The sequence below is a fragment of the Tinamus guttatus genome, unplaced genomic scaffold (assembly GCF_059628265.1).
Source record: "Tinamus guttatus ecotype Peru unplaced genomic scaffold, ASM5962826v1 Tinamus_guttatus_pri_ptg000492l, whole genome shotgun sequence".
Classification (NCBI taxonomy): domain Eukaryota; kingdom Metazoa; phylum Chordata; class Aves; order Tinamiformes; family Tinamidae; genus Tinamus; species Tinamus guttatus.
The window spans coordinates 2539109-2561869 of record NW_028289026.1 but is presented as its reverse complement, the minus strand read 5'-3'; positions in this window follow the sequence as shown (position 1 = coordinate 2561869).

The following is a 22761-nucleotide window of genomic DNA, read 5'->3' as shown; positions in this document are numbered from 1 at the left end:
AAGAGGCAATACAACAGATTGTGGGAACTGATGGGAGCACATCTCATGCCTGAGACGCAGCAGGGAAGACAATACCAACTTTTTAGAGAAAATGAGCCTGATGGTCAGTAAAATGTGGAAAAGCAGAGATGGAAGTTGACAGTTTCATACTAATAAGGTCATTGGTATATATTGTTTTCTAGTTCCAGATGCAATGGATGAAGCTATTACACCCCAAAGCTGTCTTCCGTGTTCCTCACTTCATACCTCATCTAGGATATCACCTTTAGATAGGGGGATATGGGGATATGGGGATATGGGGACTGAATAATTTGTTGAATCGCTCCTTAAATTATTGTTATCAAAATGAACTTTCTTAGTAGAGGTCTGTTATTTAAGTTCTAGTCTAAACTAGCCTGACTTGATTTAAGCAAAATGGATTGGGGAGTGAGCTATAAGTCATTTAGCTGGTGAAACTGAGGAAGCGGTAACCTCTGATGAAGAGGTAGCTGTGAGTGTTTGGGGTTGGTTGGTAAATCTTATGCTGGTACACCTAGAAAGCATAGGTCTATGGTCCAAGAGTGGGCAGGTAGATATGAAAAATAACATTTAGAGCCTAAGATAAGCAGGTAGGAAGATAATATTAAACTAGTGGCACTAAAATGATTAAGGCTTTGCTGGACTTCTTCAGCTGGAAAGCACTAAACAATTGCAAAGTATTATTATCCCATTATCCTAAGAGCTCACTCAACACATAGGAAAAATGAATAGTTCACTTTGTACATTTAATTCAGTCATTTGCCTGTTTACATTGAAACCTGGCTGCCTTAACTCCCCAAATGTTTAGTATCAAGTAGGTTCAAAGAAAGTATAACTCTTCAGCAATGAATTTCCTGACTTCGCTATTTCTGTTTAGAAAAGATGATAAAATGGATTGCAATGTTTTACAGAATTCCACTATTTATTACATATTGAAGCTATTGGCCTAGCATTTTAGAAAGATTTACAGGTTTTTGTCTTCAGATGTCACATAACAACTGCAAGACTAATCTCAATGAAAGATGCTAATTTGCCAGAGTAGTTTCACAACTGTCTAGAGTTTTAAACCTTTCACACCGGAATTCAGCTTTACAGGGCCTATAGATTATGGGAATAAAGAAGAAAAAAGGAAGTATGTGAGCCAGCTAAATCATTTGTACAATGATTAGATGAAAAGACTACAGTGAACATTTAGTTGATGAAACAAAACATGGCAGGAAATAGAAAAGCAATAAACAATATTGCAGGGGTTGTTGAAGACTATGGACAAGGTGGTGTTACCAGGCGCTAAGCCTAAAGGGGGACTCTATCTAGCAACAGAAGCATAGTTTCTCTTACACCACACTAGTATAGGAGCTTTATGGTTTATTAGGTTTTCTCAGACATTTACAAAGCAGATTTCCCTGCATTTGCAAAGTACATTTCCCTTTTGGTTTGTCTTTCTTCACATGTCCTTGGCTTCCTAAGGCCACAACAGCTCCATTCCTTCAGGGTGAGAGAATGGGAACAGCCCGTTGTTATTGGGTGCATGTGCTTACGCTCTCCTCCCCCTCTGCCAGAACCGAGCTGACAGCAATTAGAGGTGCTAGAGTTTGCAGGTCCCTTGCTATTGCAAGCACTGACAGCCAGCCCGTACAGCCCATTCTCACTTTGTTTCTCTGGAGTACCAGAGCTACTGCTGACTCTATTCTCAAATGTCATGACTTCTTTGAAAGCTCTCCGGACCTTCAGAGGGTTCGTGGCTCCTAACAGAGAATCATTGGACCAAATCTGTAAAAAGCTATTAGTTTTGCATGGTGAAATATTCCTATCTGTTGTAGTATACTGATACCTGCAGTTGTCAGACACTGGGAATAGACTTCTATTATCCTGCTATTACATACTCTGGTACCTCAGGGAATACATCTCTCTGGTCACTGGTCGAAGATGCTGTATCATCCCATCACTCTAGAGAGAAATTAGCACCTGAAAAAGGAAAGCCTTTCTTACATATTTCTGTTTCACCTGCAGGAGCAGAGAAACCTCAATATGAAAGGGGAAAGGAGGAGAGTGACCACAGCACATGATGCAAAAGCATCTGCTCCTCATCTAACTGGAAAACTACAGCCCTCTGGCTCCTACAGGCTTCTGCACTTGTGTGAAGTCTGGCTGAATGCTCTCATTCAGACACGGATTGGGTGATGCTGTTGAAGGGGCAGAGCCCTGGAAGACCTATCATTAATTTTTTCTATTTGGAGATTAGTTTCAAATGAAAAACAGAAAGGTAACAAACCCATAGGAGATTAGTATGCATCTGCAAAGGGATCTGACTGTAAAGAGTAAGAGAAGGGCAGAGCATAAGACTGGTTCATGTCTGATACAGGAAATCTAGAAACAGTTTTTTGGATACAGGTCCAAAAATCATGCACATAAAGGTTACCTCATCTAACATGTAGGCACCCTAAGTTGTTTATTTAATATAATCATTCAAAGCTGATCTAAGGAGAGACAATAAGTCCTCCATAGGATATCTATAGAGTAATAGACAGAGAAAAATGCCAGAGCCTCCTCCTGAGAGCAATTCAGCATAAAAAAGGAATGATAGTAGGAGAAAGTTTACACGTAAAGGTGTCTGGACTTACAGATTCCAGTATAACTGAGGAACCACCGTATTCTAGCAACAGATTTTGGACTCAGCCTTGTGCCCTTCAAGTCCATGGAGCAGTACCGAGTCCTAAGAGGATATTCAGACAAGGCATGCAGATGAGGCAAGGCAGTCAGCTTGGATTTGATCCCAGCTTGACCTCCCTGCTTGATTTTGAGCAGCCTGTGAACAAACATTTACTACAGTAACAGCAAACAAGGGAGTCTCTGTAAGGTGTAAAGCCTATATGCTAATTACAAACACATGTAAATTAAAATCATTAAGGTTAATTTCTTGGTACTGAATTCAGTTACTAAGTGCTTATTTCAGAGTGCTCATTCCTTGCCTTGAACTGCAGCTTTGTCGAGCTCTTCAGTGGCAAAAAGCAATTTAGCATAATCCTTCTACTGTAATGTCCATTTTCTTCCACAAAGATTACAGATGACACCAAAAGACTCTTTTCTAAAGAAGGCTTATGGCTTTGCAAAACTGGCCACTATGTGTTTAACTGGCCTAGACTGACTGTTGTAGAATGCAACAAAATCTTACATTTAGGAGGATGCGATGGCGGAGTCCTAGACAACCAAACAATCCTTGTTTGCCAAACAGTGTGTGCGAGGCTTAAAAGATGATGAATTTGAAACACGTTTCCCACTTTACAACAATTGGAAAATACCTTTCAATCAAATGAATAATCAAACTCACTTCCCGAAACCAGTCAAGCTGATTATCAGCTAGCTTAAATAATTCTAATGCTACTTGCATGAATGTAGCTGCACCCACCAGCTGATATCATCTAAGAATCTCGTCCAGTAATTTGCGTAAGGGAGAGTGTAAGATAATGATGGGAGACCTTTAATTTTTTGGCACAGAGGCCTAGCCATTAATCTTGTTCGAGTCAGGTCCCTTAACTCTTGTACTGTAGCGGGCATTTATTTTTTCTCACGGTACTTCTGCCTCTATGTTGGCCTCCTGAAGTCTAGATGCCAAAAGAGGCATACAAATTATTTCTAAATGTGACTTTTTACCTCAGAAATGTTGCTGTATTTGAAGGCTAAAAATTCAAATTATTGCTAATTTTACCCCAACTGTTCAGCTGTTGTTACTGAGAAGCCATATTCCTTTAGGAAAAGGGAAGAAGGTGGTATATTTTTAGATATTAAACAATAGCGTCTTGAATAAACTGATAGATCTAGATAGACCTTGGCATATCTGAGACATAATTCTTACAAGGGAACTTGGTGGGTGAACTGCAATGGGTGAACTATTCTTGTCAGGTGTTTAAAGGGGGTTTTAATAAAAAAAAATTCATGTGGCTTTCATACATCTGAATTTAAGTTAGTGAAATTTCAAGCTCTACAAGGAAAGCAAAAGTTACTGTTACGTCACAACTTTAACAAAGCTTTTTGAATGTACATTTGGATTTCACTTTAAAAATGGAAATTTCAAAGCTATTCTATTTTGGGAACTATCGTATGTTTTTCATTCTCCTTTCAATGGCGGATGTTGAAATTATTTACATGACCTTCTATTCCTACCCCAAGGAAGATGTGCAACTCTTCAGAAGATGTGACTTTACTCTACAAGTGTGACCTTTTCCCCCTTGATAAGTTAGGCTAACTCAGAATCAGTTCCTTTGGCCTTTTGAGCTTGTACGAGTAGGAAAGACATTAATTTAAGTGCAGGGGAAGGCTTCTTTGAAGCATAAGATATGTGTATCATACATAGGCAGCAACTGACCACCCAGATCTCTTGGAGTTCATCCACTCTGCAGTTCCCAGAGTGTTAGCAAAGTGTTTTCAATATGTTTTTATTTTCTAAATCATTGCTGCTACTATGTTTGTGCAGTTGCCCTGGAAAGGAAGTGATGTGGTTTAGGCTGTTTTCAAAAAGCTTAGCCTGGTTTTGTCCACACCAGCTGGCCTAAGCATTTCACTAAGATTCAATCATATATGCGTGTCCAGTTGTGAGATCTTTTGAGACTGTAGGAATTTAAGGGCAAGGATCAAGTCAAGCTGGCTTGGTGTAAGCTTTGAAAAATGGCTGGGTTTATGTTCTGCCCATGCTATGATTCAGTTTGCTCAAAATGCAACTACGGGGGTAATGATACATTTACCCTACAGAAAGTGGTTGAGGATGTTGACTTGCACATGCAGCAGTGTGCAACACAGCAGCCACTGCCTTTCTTGGCTTCATTTCTCCCCTCTGTACCTTGGGAGTTTGAGGCATGGCCCTAAGTTGCACCTAAATGATGCAGGGCTACAGGCCCAGACAGGTGACAAGTTCAATTTCTTCATAGTTTACTGAGCTCTGTAGTCATAGTGTACTGACTCCATAGTTCAGTAAACTACCGGCATTCATTTCCACTGGTGGTTCACCAGTTCTTGCCACAAAAGATGGCAACATTGGAGCATGAGGCTCTCAGGGAGGCTGGAACCATTGCAGCTATTGCTGTTCCATCAGCCATGTCCGTGTGTCAACACCTGAACTCTTCTTGGGGTACAGCGAGCTCCAGCTGGAGCAGATGGGGCTGAACATCCAGCTCTGGCCATTAGCAGCAATGAGTCAAAAGGTGCCAAGGAGCAGCCACAGCTTGTTGCTCCTTCAACTTGGGCAATGGGGCAGGCAGAGGGAGTTGCACAGCCGCTGCTGTTGGGCCGACTGGCTTCATCCGGGCACCTTGCAGGGCTACCAGCTCTGCATTGGGCCAAGGCTGGACCTGTCCTGTCCTCCTGTCCCAACCATGGGGTGATGGTGTAAACAGGGGTGGAGAAAGCAGCTGCAATGGTGTAAGGTCTCCTAATACCCCATTTCAGATCAACGGACCTAGTTATTAGTCTTCAGACACTTTCCTTACTCCATGGGAAACCCAAGCTGTGCATTATCTGTTTCCTGCTCTGAGCAGGACTCTCCATGAACTACCACTGTCAGAATGTTTTCATTACTGTTTAATAACTGCATTAACTTGTATTTTTCGAAGACTGGACACTTAGAATGAGCAAGTAGTTTTCTTCTTATATTTATGGGAACCATTTCAGGCTCACATGCATGAGGACTGAGAAAACAAAGCAGCAAAACACCCTCTTGCCTTAACTCATTAGGGCAAGTTTGAGTCCTAAGAGAATAAATTTCCTCCTCGAGGGATTCTTATTTCCTTTCAGATTATGAACAAAATGCAAAGCAAAAGAAAGAAAAGAAAAAAAAAACCTAAACTGTGTCTTTCAGTTCCAAACCAGCACCTACTTTAATGGCAATGCTTATAAAAACAATATTATGTTAAATAATTTAGCATGTTTTATTTAATAAAAAAGAAAAAGGAAGATGAAATAGGGCATTGAGGAAAATTCTCTTTGTTTATTTTTGTCTCTGTAGTGGTTCATTTTACCCACCAGTGTTTTTTCTTCATTGCAAGCCCCTCTTCTCTCCTGATTGAAAACAGACTCTAATAAAAATGGTTTAAGATCACAGTGATAACTTCAATTCAAGAACATGAATAAAAGGCACCCTTGGAGGAAAGGCCCCATCTGCTCACATATGATGTTAGGAAGGGAGTGCATAATGCGGAGTAGTGATTGCTACCAGGTGTAAGATTACCCAGGTCTTCCACGTATGGTTTCTAATCTATATGGCCACTTAAAAAAAGGGGGGGGGATTCAAGGATCCTATAAAACAGGTCCTATGTTTTACATTTGACCTCTTCCTGAACATCAACCTTATTAAAAACAAATAAAAAAATGTCCAGGATGGAAGCTGTAGTTTGATCTGGAGCTTATGGAGGCTGACAGCAAACCATCCACTGCTTTTAGGAGGGCTGGAGCTGGCCTTTGCTTCATTCAAAAAGAAACCCTTATCAGACTGCCTTGCAAAGATCACTCCACAAATGGTTTCTATTTCATTTTATTCTAATCGTCTCACAGAAATACATTTTTCACCAAATTGAAAGCTTGTCTTCCCTGAAGCCCTGGAAAGGATTAGACAGCATTACATCAGACATTTGAAACAGTAAATTGTGAGCTTGGAAGGAGCACTTCAAAGCATGGTTATGTGAAGCTTCGAATGCCCAGGCAAAACAGCAGAGGTGAAACAATCACAGTCTCTGCAACAGAAAGCAGCGACCCAGGCAGTGTTAGCTCCTAATCCCTTTATTTGCATCTAACATGTATTATGATGGGGTTTAAAATCCATGTTTGATATAAGGTGCAAGATACTGTGGAACATAAAGCACAGGACCCAGACTCAAAGACAAAATGTAAGCAAGATAAAGGCAGTTGTGAGCAGAGGTGCATGGCTCTGTGTGCTCATTTTAATCATTGCAGTGACTGCAGCTGATGGAGGAACAATACGGTTAACGAAAATAGCTAAATCAGAAATAAGTATCTACTGTAGACATAAATGCACATATGTAAAAGAAGGCCTTGTCTTCTAGAGTTTACTCATTTGAATTCATAGGAATATCTTATGCTGAAATAATTACCCTTTTACCTGTCTAAAGCTGCTTCTCTTGGTAGGAGTCAGAGGTAAGGGTTTACACTGCATTAGTTGTAGTATATTATATTAATTATAGCTGGCTAAGGGCCTCTGTTTATTCGCACCAAATGGATGCCACTTTAACTGTGTGGGGATGACTCTCTTGCTTGTAAATAGGGCTAGAGTGAGCTGGTATCAGGGAGCACAATTCACTAGGTGCCAAGCTGCTGTCAGGAGGCAAAAATTTCATTTGCGCTCCAGGAAAAGCTTGCTTTGGGGGTGGGCTGCACTGAGAGGAAGAGGTGGCTTACCAAGCTTTCGCAGAGAGCTTTTCATCAAAATGATTTTTCAGCGGAAAATTACATCTTTTTTTTTCTCTAGGTTGAAACAAAAACCATTAAGTTCAGCACTGTGGGAGTGACTGCAGCACATTTGCTCAGATGTCTGTCTAGGCCACGGTCTCTACAGCAGCCCCTGGTACCTAGGGAGGGGATGCATCTCTGGGCAGAATGGGAGCTACTTTGCCATCAAGGAGACTCCTATTTCTGAGGCTGCTGAACAACATAAAACACCTTCAGGAGATGTTGCAAAAGCTTTTCTGAGTTGGTCTTTTTGGCTTTAAACTGAAAAGAAACCATGAAGGATTTGGGGCTTGGGCTGAAAGCTGTTTCCACTCCCAAAGTCCAAATACAGTCTTTCCTAAATAGTCAGCATTCACGGAAAATTGTTATAAAAAAATTCTGTTAAGAGCACTTATTTTTCTTTAGAACTCTTGAAGTATGTGAGTATCATTTTATGTATTTCCCATTGCTTAGAAGTCAAGCCTGGCTTATATTCTTTGCTAAACTTGGATGGAGGTATAAAATAGTCTGTCCATAGTCATACCAGAAAGTCTGAGAATGACATTTGGATTGACTCCAGTTTGCTGACTTTGTTTCAAAAATAATCTTGACTATGCAGCTCCTTTCCAGCTTTCCTTCCCCTTTTGCTATGCAGCTATGTCTCTGTAGCCTGTGTCCCCATCTCCAAGCACTCCTGTCTCATGAAAGGTGATTCAGTAGGACTTCAAGGGCTGCATGGGCTCAGTGCACATACGACACATAGTCCATGCAATGTCAGTGTGGGTTGCCCACAGTGATAGGTGGCAAAGGCCACTATCCAGGCCAGCCACTGCAAACAGCATCTTCATCTCAACAGCCAGTAGGTTGGCTGCTCTGTGATGCCTGTTACAGGAGTAAGGGACCGTGAGGACCACCAGTATGTGCTTGGGGCTGTGTTATTCTGTTATTCCCTGATTTATTGCTAACAAACAGACGGCCTTTATTTTCAATTAAATGCACATCTGCCCCTTATCTGGCTTCTCTTTCAGTAAACCTTGACTACCAGCTGTATTGTAAATGTCTGTGAAACAGAAGATGAAGAAGCCAGGTGGCTTCTAGAACGGGAGGATGAATAAAAGAGACAGATCATGTGAATTATCTCAGCTGAAGCAATAAAATGTAAGTGACCCGGGAATGTCCTGTGTGTCTGGTTTTGGACCATAAAGCCTGCCTGGAAAGGATGCCATTTATCTGCATTAGACCCTGCAGCAGGCTTAGCAGTCTTAGCATACTTGAAACGGTGTCGATCTATCATTGCTACTGTAACCTTAAAAGCAAATGGCCTAATGGCAAAAGTATCTCAAGGCTGCCAACATGATAGGAAATAAAAAGCTGTAGTGTACAAAGCGGGTATTAATTTCAATTTGCAATCGGTAGCTGTGATCACTACTGTAAAAATACTTCAGTGGTGTTTCCCCATTTAATTCTTCAGTCCCTTCAGTAACTCTTTGGCTCAACGTTGCACCACTTTCTGTACTCTGCATCTCTGATACACATCAGTCTGGGCTAAGAGCCCAACTAGGCAATGTTTTAGAACCAAGAGCTCAGCAAAATGATGGAGGAAAGGCTCTGTCACAGCCAGCCGTGTTTTAAAATGACACCTTAAAAATTCATTTTTAGATAACTGATCAGATGGATTAACTCTGGCTTTTCAATTTGTATACCCAGAAGGCAGATTTATTTCATTCTAAACCATCATGTCTTTTAAAAAACAGAAAAAAAAAAAAAAAAGGAAAATCATGGACATTGTTCAATTAATATTTGGTATTAATTATTTGGATTAAGCAGCCAGCATGAAGCTACACTGTCAGAACAGGTCAGTACTAATTGGTTCTCATCGTAATGGATAAAGACTTACCAGTAATCAAGAAGCTGCTCGTTGCTGTGGGACTCGTGTTTACCAAACGGAGTACATTCAGGACAAGCAGACGAAAAAAAAGTCGGAATGTGTAATGAATAGGTTCAGAATGACTAAAAAACTGAAACTTGTGAGAGAGGTGAATGGGAAGGAAAATGTAGCCAGTGAAAAGTGAATGGATCTTTTCTTTTCTTTTCTTTTCTTTTCTTTTCTTTTCTTTTCTTTTCTTTTCTTTTCTTTTCTTTTCTTTTCTTTTCTTTTCTTTTCTTTTCTTTTCTTTTCTTTTCCTTCTTTTTTTTTCTTTTCTTTTCTTTTTTTTTTTTTTTACAAAAGGACATTAGTGAATGGCCAAAGGGGCACAGCGAGTGAAGAGGTGGGAAGTATAATTAATGCACATGCAGATGAGGTGCCAAACATTCCCATGCAAACCTAAAGCTATTACAGAAAATACTATGTTTGGCAGGCTAAGGGATAATGAGTACTTCAAATGTGCTGATAATAAAACAAATCCTCAAGATGACATAAGCCTATTGCTACCCCAAGATGGTAACCTTATTGATACTGCTACAGGCAAGACATGCTCAGTAAATATCCCTGTTCTGTGCTTGAAAAGAGGCAAGATGCATTTATATCTTAGAAGAAAGATGACATTTTCCATGGCATTAGTTACAGAAGAAACTATTAGGTAGCATTTTCTAGGGATAAATATTCTAAAGCAAAAGCTCAAATAAGCATCACCCCAGGATGTCAGGAGAGCTGGCCAAAGTGGTGTCTGGTCTTCAGATGTTCATTTTTTACACGTCTTGGAATACCAGGGAAATACCAGGGAAGAGAGCTAATTTTGTGCCCCCATGGAAAAAAAGAGGGGGGGAGGCAACAAGAATAGGCTGGTGAGCCTGACATCAACACCAGGCAGATTTATTTACTGCTCTCTTTCCTATTTTCACTCCTGACCCTGTTTCTTTTTGGACGCTGGCCCAGTGCCCTTGGAACAACCTTTTTTTCCTACACATCAGGGACGCAGACCGGTTCCCATTGAGCTCTCCAAGGGCCCGGCTGACATGCCTAGATCCTCCCTCCTCTCTTCTAAATCTGTCCCATCGCAACAAAGCATATGGTCCCCATAAGGACTTGGGGAAGCAGCTGGCTTGCTACGCAGCCAAACAGCACACACGAGTTGGGAATCAGCCAAGGGGCAAGAGTACCAGCTGATGGATTTAAATAGGGTCCCAGCCCCGAGGGATCAGAGAGGGTCAGAGGCAAGTTTCTTAGGAGAGAAGTTCCTAAAAAACACAGGAGTCTTTCCTAGCTCCTCTCTTGAAAATTAAATCATGTTGTGATGTCTGGCCAGAGAGCAGACAGTGGTTTCCCTGTGAGGTCACTTATGTCAGATTCTTTTGCTCCTATGTTGGGTGAAAGCCTGGCTGAGGCAACTCTGGTTTTAACAGTCTGTGGCCAGCAACAAAGCTTGTCAATAATCCCTAAAAATTATTTATGTTGCCTGTTATTATTCCATTCTTGAGTGATCTACATCTTCTGCCAGCATAATTTTTAATTTTAAGCATTCCTGGGAAGCTCCCTTACCCAGAGAATTTGCCAGAGATGTCACCTGCAAAGCACAGAGTTGTAGGAACGATAGCAGCAGCCCAGGACTTTAACAAGTAACGGTGGGGATACTTCAGGGTCTCTGAAATGTACTTGCTGGTATGTCCTCTCTGTTTTACAGCTTCAAAGACATGGGGAAAGGTCCATTTATTACATAACTACATATGAGAATAACTTGATTCACAGAAACAAACAAACAAAAATAAAAAACATTTTTTTTCCAAATGTTTCTTGGGGCAACACTGGTTCCAGCATATTTAGAACATAAAAGAAAGCTCCTCTTTCAGCCTACTCATCTGTAAGATAGTAAGATTGAGATTCAATATTTGGACTTTTTTTTTTTTTTGACAATCCCAGTTATTCTTGCTTGCACACTCTATCATTTAGGCTGGCCTGATGTGCTTGATAGGTGGGCGTGTTTTGTCAGCATCACATTTCACTGAAAAATAAAGGAGATCTGCAGAGTTACCTGGGCAGCTATAAACAAACAAAAAGATACTGCAACATCTGGAATTCACAACTTCTCTTTCTTCTGTAACATCTGGAATTCACAACTTCTCATTCTTTATTAATATTGCTTGACAGACCACCTTGTCACAGATAAGAGAACAAGAGGAGATGATAAAGCTGAACCAAGAAAGACCAGTTGGCTGAAAGAACAGGTGAAACCATAGACTGTTATCCTGAATGAAGAATATCTCAGTAATAACAAGAAGGTACAGGAAGTGGACACAGAAGGACAGCAACACCAAGATTCCTACATCAGCTTGTTTTCCTAAGCCCAGACTTAGAATTCCTCTTACACGAGCAGATAGAAATCCTGTAGTCAATGTGGTTAGATCCCACAGCTGAATGATACAGAGATCAACTGGTCCCTGAAGCCTGAGGCAGAGCATCCACAAAGGTTATTCATGCAGCTTGCTGTGGTTTTAGTGGTCCAGGATACAGAGTCCAGAGGACCGCCTGTATTATTCTTTTGTGGAAGGCACCAAGGAGAAAGACCAAGAACTTAGTTTTTTTCAAAAAATAAAGAGAAACTCCACTGCAACCATACAGGAGTCCAGAGAAGAAGAGAGGCAACTATGCCCTGGCCAGTCACACTGCATGTCTGGCCTATCGTGCAGAAGGAGAGAGCACAGAGTGCGCAGCAGCCAGCTGCCCCAGACATGCATCTTGCCACCAGGAGAAGGTGTTTCCTTGAGTGCTGTCGTTTTGGCAAGTCTCTTCAAGGCAAAAGGAGGTAGACTTGCTTGCTAATGCAGAAGATAAACGAGGAATATAACAGTCCAGTATCAGTTAAGTTTCCCACCCTCACATGAGAAAATCTGGAAATGCCTCTCATATTCCCATTAATACAGAGGAACACTGATGATACTGTGAACTTGAAAGTATCATCTCTTAAATATTTGTCCGAATAACATTCACTAGAGAGGTAAAGTCCTGATGCCTTCTCTCATCAGTAGATGTTTAGCAGTGGATGAGCATTTTTGAAAAACTTTATAAAGACCCTGGTTTCTGGTTGATGGCCTGAGGACATGTAAGCTAGACAGGCTTCCTCATCTTAATAAAATCAATTGATGTTAGCTAGACGGGCTTTCTCGTCTTAGCAAATGCAATTGATGTTAGCTAGACACATTCCTAGCCTTAATAAAAGGAATTGCAATAGTTGAATATTATTTGTGGCAGGCTTGTCAGCAAATGTCTGATTTAATTTATGAAAGAGAATTGTGTCAACAATGGGAATTTATTGTTTCCTACACTTCCTGCCTTCTGGTGTCATTGGTATGTAACGCATTGTTAAGGGAAGGAACTTGGGCAAAATGCAAAGCTCTGAATGAATCTGAAGGTCACACATCTATCACCACAAGCATTAAATAGCTTTAGGATTTTTAGTATTGAGACAGCTTTAGCACTAAAACAGCTCTAGCTGTATCTAGCTGTTTTAATTCAGATATACTCCTTGCAAGGCATTTGGAAATGCTCTTCCTTGTCTTTCAGTGTTTACACATATAACATACGTATTCAAACATGTGAAAACTAGTCTGTGCTTAGAGAACTCCATGCCCTCCATTAAAGAGCTAAAAGCTGAAGCATTTCACTTAGAAAATCCCTTGGGAAAACACTTTTTCATGAATAATTTTAGTAAACCCAAAACTACATCTCCTGGCAAATTTCTTGATGACTAAAAAGATTTTAGCTAATTATCTATAGCCTGGGTCTTTCAGCTCCTTGTTTGGTTATGACTGTATCTCTGTCTTTTTGCTGATGCTCTGTGGGATTCTGCCCCAATTTCCTGGATACGGTAAAGCATCAAATACTTAGATATGTTAAAGTAGCCACTATGTAAAGGAGAAAATAAAGTTAAGACAGAGACATATTTTGGTTATTTATGGTAATGTATATATCCTGGACCTGGAAAGATGAAAATAAATACCCTCGAGTTTTTTAGTTTGGATAAATAATGTTTCTCCTGATCCAGCTTTGTCTCAGAGGAGAAGAGAAATCTATCGCTAATTTAAATTTACATGAGTAAACAATGTCTCCAAGATTGACACACCCCATTTTCAGATGAGATAACCTTTGCAGAAGTGCCTCTAGTGAGATACTCAGCACTGCAAAAAAAAAAAATCATTAATAAAACAAAATTTACTGTATAGTTGTATCTTTATGGAAGTTCGATATCTCTTTTGACTATCAGAAAGTGAAAGTAACAGTGCTCTTAAAACTTAGATATACATACTAAAGGGCAGAACTTCCTTGGTGTTTTTGCCAAGTAAGAAAATAATATACCTTATATATTGGTTAGCTTTCCATGGTGATCTTTCTAATACACTATTATGATACACATGGAATGTATATAAATCAGCTTGCAAAAACCCTAGCAAGATAGGGAAATATTATAGTGCCTAGGACCTGGACTCTTCACACTTCAGTGTGAATATCTCATTTCAACATCCATGTAAGTTCAGCCATCTTAGGGTTCTTGCACAGTCAGTGTGAAATACAAGTATTTCCAGAGCCACAACTAGCCTGAATAAGTCCTCAATTTTCCTGTCAGGTTGCCTCACCAGAAAACAGGAGTGATAAAAGTCATAATTTAGATGCCGGCATTGACAACCTAAAGTTATGCGGAATGAATGTGGGCCCGATCTCATGAGCACACAGAATTTGAAGACCTGACACTAGAGAGACAGACAATAGGCCACTTCCCTCCTGCATCCCAGCCATCAGAAGGAAACCTTACCAGCTTACGGCAAGAGCCTTCAAACATACGAAGAGCCACCGTAATTCACAACACCACTGTGGCAGCCACTTGCAAAGTTACTGCGTCACAGGGCTAAGGAGGATCCTCAACTTACTAGTCCATGGGCTTCCTAGTCTGCACTTCAAATAAAATTGAAAAATCTTGCTTTGAGATAGAGAGGTAGGCCCTGAAAGTAGAGGTCCATATTTTCCAGAAATCTGTCATCAACTGAGCCTGAGTTGTTTGTTCCTGTGGATGGAGTTAGTACCTGTTTTTGTAGCTCAGCACAACAAGATAGCGTAATAAATGTAGTAAATGTACTCTTTATATAGAATCATCATTTCTTGTAGTGAGACTATCTGAGCAGATGGTGATGTCTCATGGAACAGCGCAGGGCAGAGGCTCAAGGAAAGATGCAGAGCACATCCAAGTAGATCAGGAAATTCAGGGCTTTGAGGATTGCTATTCTATTAAGCACTAATATAGTTCTTTTTTGGAAGTGGGAGATGTTTGCATTGTATTTCAAGCTAAGAAAAGAAACCTCACAGCAAATTATCACTTACAGTAAGTGCAAGGTAAGCCCCTTCTGAGAAAGTAGTAAGGAGTTCCAAAGATAGGGTTCCTTTTCACTTCTAACTGATTTGAAAAGCCTCCAAGACTTTGAAAATAATAGAATCAGACATAAATAGATGTCTGTAAAGAAAAAGACACTCTTTTGCTCAGAGAAAGAGAAGATTTCATCTACACAAAGAGGAGTTAAAGGTGAAGGCTTTCCTTGAACAGATCTCAGTTGAAGGCTGAATGCTTCATACTCATTTTTTTTTCTATCCTAATACTAATCCACTATGCTCACATGATCACCTTCTTGCATAGAGTGACTTGAATTAGTTGGAAGAAAAAACACATCAAGCCTTGAAATAGCAGGAATTACTCAATGGTAAATTATCATAGATCTCTGCTATTTAGCCCTTCTGCAGAGTGGAAACTTAGAATATGCAGAAACACAGACATGGACTTACTGGAGCATGTCCAGTAAAGGGCCACAAAGCTGATTAAAGGACTGAAGCACCTCTCATATCAGCAGAGGCCAAGAGAAGGCTCAGGAGAATCTTATCAACGTGTATAAACATCTGATAGGAGAGAGTAAAAGTGACCCTTCTGAACAGTGTCCATGGCAGGAGAGGCAGTGGATACAAATTCACTCTGACAGTGGTCAAGCACTGGAATAGGTTTTCCAGAAAGGTTGTGGAGTCTCCATCCTTGGATATATTCTAAACCTGCCTGGACATGGTCCTGGACAACCTGTTCTAGCTGATTCTGCTTTAGCAGGAGGGGTTGAATAGGAGGATGAAGCCTAGAGATGTCTGTCAACCCCAAATATTACATGATTTTGTGACTCTGGCTGGAGCATCATAAGGTTATGAACATACATTACCATGGGCAGTCCCATCAACTATTTAGATTCATAGTGGTGCTCCATTTAATTCAATGATATAAGAAGGTTAAAAAAAAAAAAAAAAGTTCTGAAAACTAACATGATGGGGGCAGTTTACACAAATCCACTCTTTTAAGTTAAGAATCATTCTGATCAAAAATAATGTTAGGTGACTGTAACAACACCACAAGTGGATTTTCTGCAGAGAGTATACATTCTACATTTCTACAGGGACAAAATTTCTACATTCTACATTTCTACAGAGTGTGAACATTGTAGTCCTTGGATCTCTTTCATTACCCATCAAATTCCTTTGCAAAGTGGGATGAGGTTCCCAGAGTAAACTCCAATTTCATTCCATTTCAGACTTTATTTCTGCAGTTCCATGGCCTCCTGTGGTAGTGAATTATGCAGGCCAGCTACCAGCTGTGTGAAGGCTGCCTCTTATGCATTTTAAATTTACCTGTTGGCAGCTACATTTATAACCAAGTGCCAGAAGAATGGAAAGAAAGTGTAATGCACCTCATGTGCTAGCCTGGAACGTCGGAGTTGCTAGGGAGACAGTAGTGGTCTGGAAAAGACTATCAGATGGGGTTCCTGCTAAAAAAAGAGCTTCGTATCCATGAAGAAGGGTCCCAAAAGGCGTATTGAAATACTAGGTCAGTCAGGGTGGGAATTCCCAGGTAGGGAAAACAAACCAGATAAGGAATGAAAAGAAGGGAGAGGATCCAGGGCTTTGTCCAAAATGACCCCAGCTAAATCCTACCTGCATTAATCATGTGCAGGCTTCCTAGGAGAAGAGGGAGGTCTGAAGAAGAAGAAGAAAAAAAAGGCATTAGAATAACAAAGAAATAACAGTATATAGCCCCCAAACTCCTCACCAGATTCATTGGCACATGCTCTTAAGGAGTCTAATATTAAGCACTTTGGGTTTCATTCAAAACCTACTAAGTCAATGGGAATCTCTCTTTTGATTGCTCTGGATTTTGGACCAAGCCTTTTCAAAATAAGCAGTGAGCATAGACATAGGGTTTCTTCCTCCCTGTCGCCAGATATTTTAGCATACCTCAGCTTATGGGTTTGCAGCTGCGTTTTAAAAAAATGCCTTTCCTGAGAATGGAGAAGTGATCACAAATGACGGTAATGCCAGTGCTCCCTTCAGGTCCATCAGCGGAGCCGGATAAACTCACTGCAAGTTCACACTTTGCCTATCGGTAGTGAAAATCAAATAGGCTGTCTGGCAGCCAACAACACAGCTCTTTAGCACAACAAGGAGCAAGTAGGCTGCTGTGGTGGCTTAACTTTGCTCATTCAGATGCGGCTGCCTACCAACGCACTTTTAACTAACATTTAGGAAGCTAAATAAACCCAGGTTCCTTAAAGGGAGTGACACTGCTAAATACTCCTAAGAATCTGGACCTATAAAAAAGGTTTGTTGTTTGTCTTTTTAATTACAGTCAACACCTCCCAGCAAGAGCTGCAGGGTGCTGAGTCCTCTGAAAGGCCTTGCCCTGCTCCTGAGCATTAAGTTTAGGCACTTCTGCCTCAGCTTATGAAATTCAGCCTCTGTTTTCTTCCATAACAGCAGGATTTCCAGTGCTAAAGTGGAAATAAGTTTTCCACTGAATACTAGAACTGGTACCCCCCAAGAGCAGAAGGTGGCCAGAAATGCTGTTAGCTTTTCCAAATGTATGCATAGGTAGCTATCTGTGAAACAAATGGTATTTGGAAGGGGATTTACTAGATAGGGCATTAGCCAGGCATGATACTGAATATGACAAAGTTTTCAACATTTATAAATTATTGGCCTTATGTTTTTCTGTGTGTGCACGTGTGTCTGTGTGCAATATCTCAAAAGTATCTTCAGCAAATTTTGGTTTAAAAATAAATAAAGTAAATTTAGACAAGGAGAGAGTGTTGTAAATGTTTCCATTTGGCTTGCCTTTTATATGACTTCCTCTAATTTTGACAACGGAAAGCCAATATTTATTTATAAAAGAGTAAAATTATTTTTACAATATTAGGCTTCTCTGATAGAGCATTTTCTATTATTTTATATATATATATATGTATATATATACATATATATATATGGTAGATGGTTCATTTCACTATTCCATAGGTCCTCCATAGGTGTTTTGTCATCTGGAAGAAGAAAGGCTCAATTTCTTCCGTGTCATGAGGAAGATCCTAAAGGGATTATGGCTAGATAAAGAGATATCTATCTATCTATCTCATTTGTTTGAAAGTTTCTATAATGTGAAATGTTCTTCTACTAATGATATATAGAAAAAGATTTTTAATTCCTTTTTTTGAGGGGGGAGGGATCAGATAAGTTTAATTTATTGCTTTATTTATTAAATTGTATATATATATATATAAAAATGATTCAGAGTTTCTGCATTAAGTTTTATGCCCTGTTTTCCTCTTAAGAGGCTTTAAAAATATATGTAGTGTGATCTAATTAGAGAAAAATCATTCAGATAGATTCAGATCCTTTCCATGTGTCCCTCTGCAAAAGAAGCAGCAATCAGGATTACTTTTACGTTATGACACAGAATGGGAAGAATGTTAAAAATCTCACGAATTTTCCTGAGATGGAAGAACCCACCCGACTAAGCCTTCCACCTGAGCCTTGCCAATCTCATCAGTCCCTTGCTCCCGCATTCCAGAAGCACAGATCCCTCTTTTCCCTCTGCTCCTGCCTGCCATTGGAGCTACATGTGACCCCAGCGTGCTGTATGGAGCCACCTACTTAAAGCTCCTTTAGACAGGAATGAGACTACCATGCTGCAGCTGCAAGTCCTAAACCTCCAAGAATGACTAAACTGCCAAAAAGTGGCTCTTTTCCCCATAATAGCCAGTCCAGGTGGTTCAGTCTCATGGCCTAAGGAATATTCATTCCTCGTAAAGCTTTAGGTAATTCACTATGTATGGCAAATTACTGCTGTGTATTCTCTATTTGTTGTGGCTCAAACGCAGCACCGTCAGTGGGGAACTACAGTTCGTGTTAATAGCTCATTTTTAAAGTTTTTCTTAGCACTTAAAAGTGTCTCACCTAGCTCTGCCAAACTGTCCCTGCTGCTACCCTGTTTCCCGGAGAACTGCTGTACGTAGACTAATTCAAGATGTAAGTAAAGCTTTCTCTTGGACATCCAGTAGCAAGAAGATTAAATCCATTACATTAATGGCTGCTGGTTCAGTCGAATGTTTTGTTTCTAGTTTCATTTCCCCAAAAGGGGATGTTCCAGGGAAATGGGAGTTCCAAAACGTCACCAAGACTTTTAAATTTGTAGCTGCAGAAGACTACACCAGATACGTCATCTACCACATGATGTATCTCAGTATACAGAAGTATCTCAGAAGTACAGCTTCTTACTTCTGCATCTCATTCTGCCTGTACCCCCACCCCAAACATGTTGTCTTTCTCTCCTCCTTTTTGTTTTGTTTTGTTTTGTTTTGAGCTTATAGTGAGAACCTGTTTGGTGGCAGCAGGATCCTTTGGAGCTCAGCAATGGAGCTTCTACTCAAAAGTTAGGTATATGTAGAAGGGCCATATAGCATCCAGACTCAGAAGTGGATTTATAATGGCACTGCTGGTGTAACTCTAAGAATGTTCCTGTGAAAGATATCTGACCTGACATGCCATTAGATCCATTATAATCAGTGATCATACACCATTCTGAATGCCAAAGCTACAGCTCTGTGTTGAGATCCTGGCGCTAGTGGCACAGAGGTAAAGGGGTGTCCTGCGCACACCAGCAGGCTACAAGTGCACAACCTGGAGCAGAAGCATACCCAGGAAACCTGCAGCACACAGGTGTGAAGGGAGAGTGGTATCATTTATCTGGAGAGATGAAAAAATGTGAGATTTCTGCAGTTCAAGATGTAGCCTCATCAAGTGTACCTAAAGTGAGAGAGAGAACTAGAGCAATTTTTGAGAAATTGAATAAAATAGCTGGGGAGCTGGGAAAGGGGACAGCTAATCTAAAAGGAGATACAAAGGACGACTCAAGTAGCTTTTGGATGGGACATAGATCCTTCTTTGAAGATATTAAGGACTCATTTGAATAGGGCCCTGAGGAAGCTGGCTAAGCTGACCCTGCACTTGGAAAGCAGTTGGATCACACCACCTTCAGAATTATTCTGTAGTTATGGGAATACTCTACCATGCCAGCTTTGTAAGTGAGAGGAACAAGTGATGGGTCAGGAGTCCTGAGAGAAACAGAACTGAAATAAGACATATAAAGTTCATATAACCAGACTTATCACTTTGTTTACTATATTCACAATGAGGGACCACAAGGTGCTACACAAAGTAGACACACATAACCACCTGGAAGTGCCACTGCTAGTGAGCGGAAGGTGGCAGTGACTGGCACATTGGAGGCGGCATGATGATGAGAAAGCTGCCCAGGAGTCCTAAGCACACACATCTTGCAAAGAAATGACCTCATGCCTCTTCATTAACATATTCAGAAACAAGGTGAGTTCCAGCTCTCCCATTAAAGTTTTTGCATTTGTCCTTGGCATGGGGCTGTGTCCTGCTTTGGAGGAGCAGGTGGACATTTGGGCAGAAGAAAAAAGTCATTAGGGGTATGGTGGTGGTTCCTCATCACTGGGTTTCTGATAATCCATCTCTGGCCAGCAGTTCCAAACATGGTTAAAGCAAGTCACCTATTGTTCCTGATTTATATCAGTGATATAAAGTGTTGAACATCTTATCTTCCATGACGTGCATCTAACAGAAACACAGCAGCTGGAGCAGGAGATGCCTGGAGTACATCACTTACAGCAAGTGTCTCCCTTGAGAAATAATCTATTATTTATTCTTAATCACAGTGGAAAGTCTATTAGTACTTGAGTTTCACACATTTTGTTTCGTCCATTCATGGCCTATTACTGCACACCACTTTTCTATGGATAGTTTGCACTGACTTCTGTCATGGATGAGGAGGCGCTAGGGTGACAACATCCTTACTGTCTCCAAGGTCCTATAAGTGATGATGGATGGATACCAACATCATCTGCTCTGGTTCCAAACAAAACTACATCATCCATCTGGTCCAGACTGGTTTAATAGTCAGAATTCAGAGGTCTGCAGTACATCTCCTGCTGTAGTTTATGGTTCAGAGTGAAATCCATAAAAAAAAAAAAGAGATGCAATTCACAAAGGTATTGGAACACCTAATTTCCTACTGATTTTAATATGATCTAGCATTTAAATGGGACCTACATCTTCCTGCTTATAACTCTTCCTCCCTACATTCATCTCTGTCCCATTACAGATCTATAGTACCATAAATAATTTGAGCTAGAGTCTGTCCCTTGCTGTGTAACTGTAGAATAGCTAGTGCAATGTGACTTCCATGGCTTCCAGGACTTGGCATCAGTAATCCTACAGTTCATCCTGTGGAATGATTATTAGGAGAAAGGGGAATTGCTGAACTTAGCTGTGGCTGAAGAACAAAATCTGTGAGTCAGCAGCAATTTCCTGGATCCGTATGCCTCTCATACCTTAGACCTCCTAGGGTTAGTGGAAGAATGATTTCAAAATAACTTTTACTTCCAGAGAGGACAGTCTGGGCTCCAGAATGAGAGAATTCAGTTGGCTAAAATTCAATGCCATCTGAGGTGCTTTGGATATCCAGGATGTCTCAAAACAGAAGGGCCTATGGGAAGCTCGCAGCCTTTTAGACCAGCAGACTGAGCTAGGTAATAAACCCTGAGAAGACTAGAATGATACCTATGTTCGGGCCATTAATCTAGGCCCCAATATCTTTTTTAAGAGTGAAAGTTATTCCGGAAAATCTGCTGGTCTGGACAACCGTACACTACTTCTGTCTTTATATTAAGGGAGTACTACTATATATAATAAATTCCAAAAGCCAGGATGGGGACGAGACACCTTCCTAACACAACATCCAAGCCTAAGATGCTTCCACAGTTGGGAAAGGAAGGGTGTTTTCCTTGCAGCAAGTGCCCTGAAGTCCCCCGCACCAGTGCTGCCCCTGGCTCCAGGACACCCTCCATGGACGCAAGCTGCCTGGAAATCACACACTGCTCTTGGTGGGAGAGGCTCTGCCAGCAGCACGGGGCAGCTGAGGCGTTGCCTGCAAACACGCAGGCCTTGCGGGAGGGCCTCAGGGCGGGAGCCTCTCCAAGTGCCTTTCTTAACACGTGTAGCTCAGAAGTTGTGTGTGAGGAGGTATCAGTCATCCCCTTGGCGCTGGGCAGCTTGCTGGGGAAATGCAGCACCTCCCACACGAGGCAGGAGGGACGTTCACGGGCAGGGTGGGGGCTCTCAGCTCATCCGCGACTCTCCGTCTGGGTCAGGGGAGTTCTGCTATCAGAAAAAGCGATGAGCGTTATGATAAAATAAAAATTTCTGTTTTCAACATTGCTTTCCACACAGCAGTTTTATTTCCTCATTTTTAGCAAATTGCATAACAAAATCTGTTATGAAATGCTGTTTCTCCTTTCCCTGTCTGATGAGTTAATAGCAAAACCAATGAAATGCAGCCTGCAAGACAGCCAAGCCATGCGCGTCTCCCACTGTCCGACTCCCTTTAAGAACTGCTACATCACTTTTAAGTCATTTCCTTTCCCAGATGAGGCAGTTACACTCATATCAAAGAGTCTGATCTAAACCAAACACTCTTGCAATAAACCAGACAGCCTGATTTTGATATCGTTAGCCTTTAACCTCACAAGGACTTCTTCAGACAGAAGCTGCAACTTGTTACCAGATGTCAAAAAAAAGTTCGTCATCAAAACCTCAAGTGACAACCTGGGGCTAAGCAGCCTGAGATTTCTGAATATATTTTAAATGACAGAAATTTTTATTTAGCATAGCAGTGCCTGATGTGGCAGAGAGAAAGGGAAAGTATTTCAAAAACCATGTCACAACAAGCTCTAAGCACCCTCAAGTTCATGATTTAGCCGTTGGATTTCTCCATAAACTGCTCATCTGTGGCATGAAACTGGCAGCATTAGTGGTTTTCTCTGGAGAAAAGCAGAAGTGCCCTGCATTTTTTACTGCAACAGTGAATAGTGAGTGTGGTGCTCAACTCAGATATCACACAGGAAGGAAATTTTTCCTAACTACAGGCTATGTAGAAACAAGTCTAT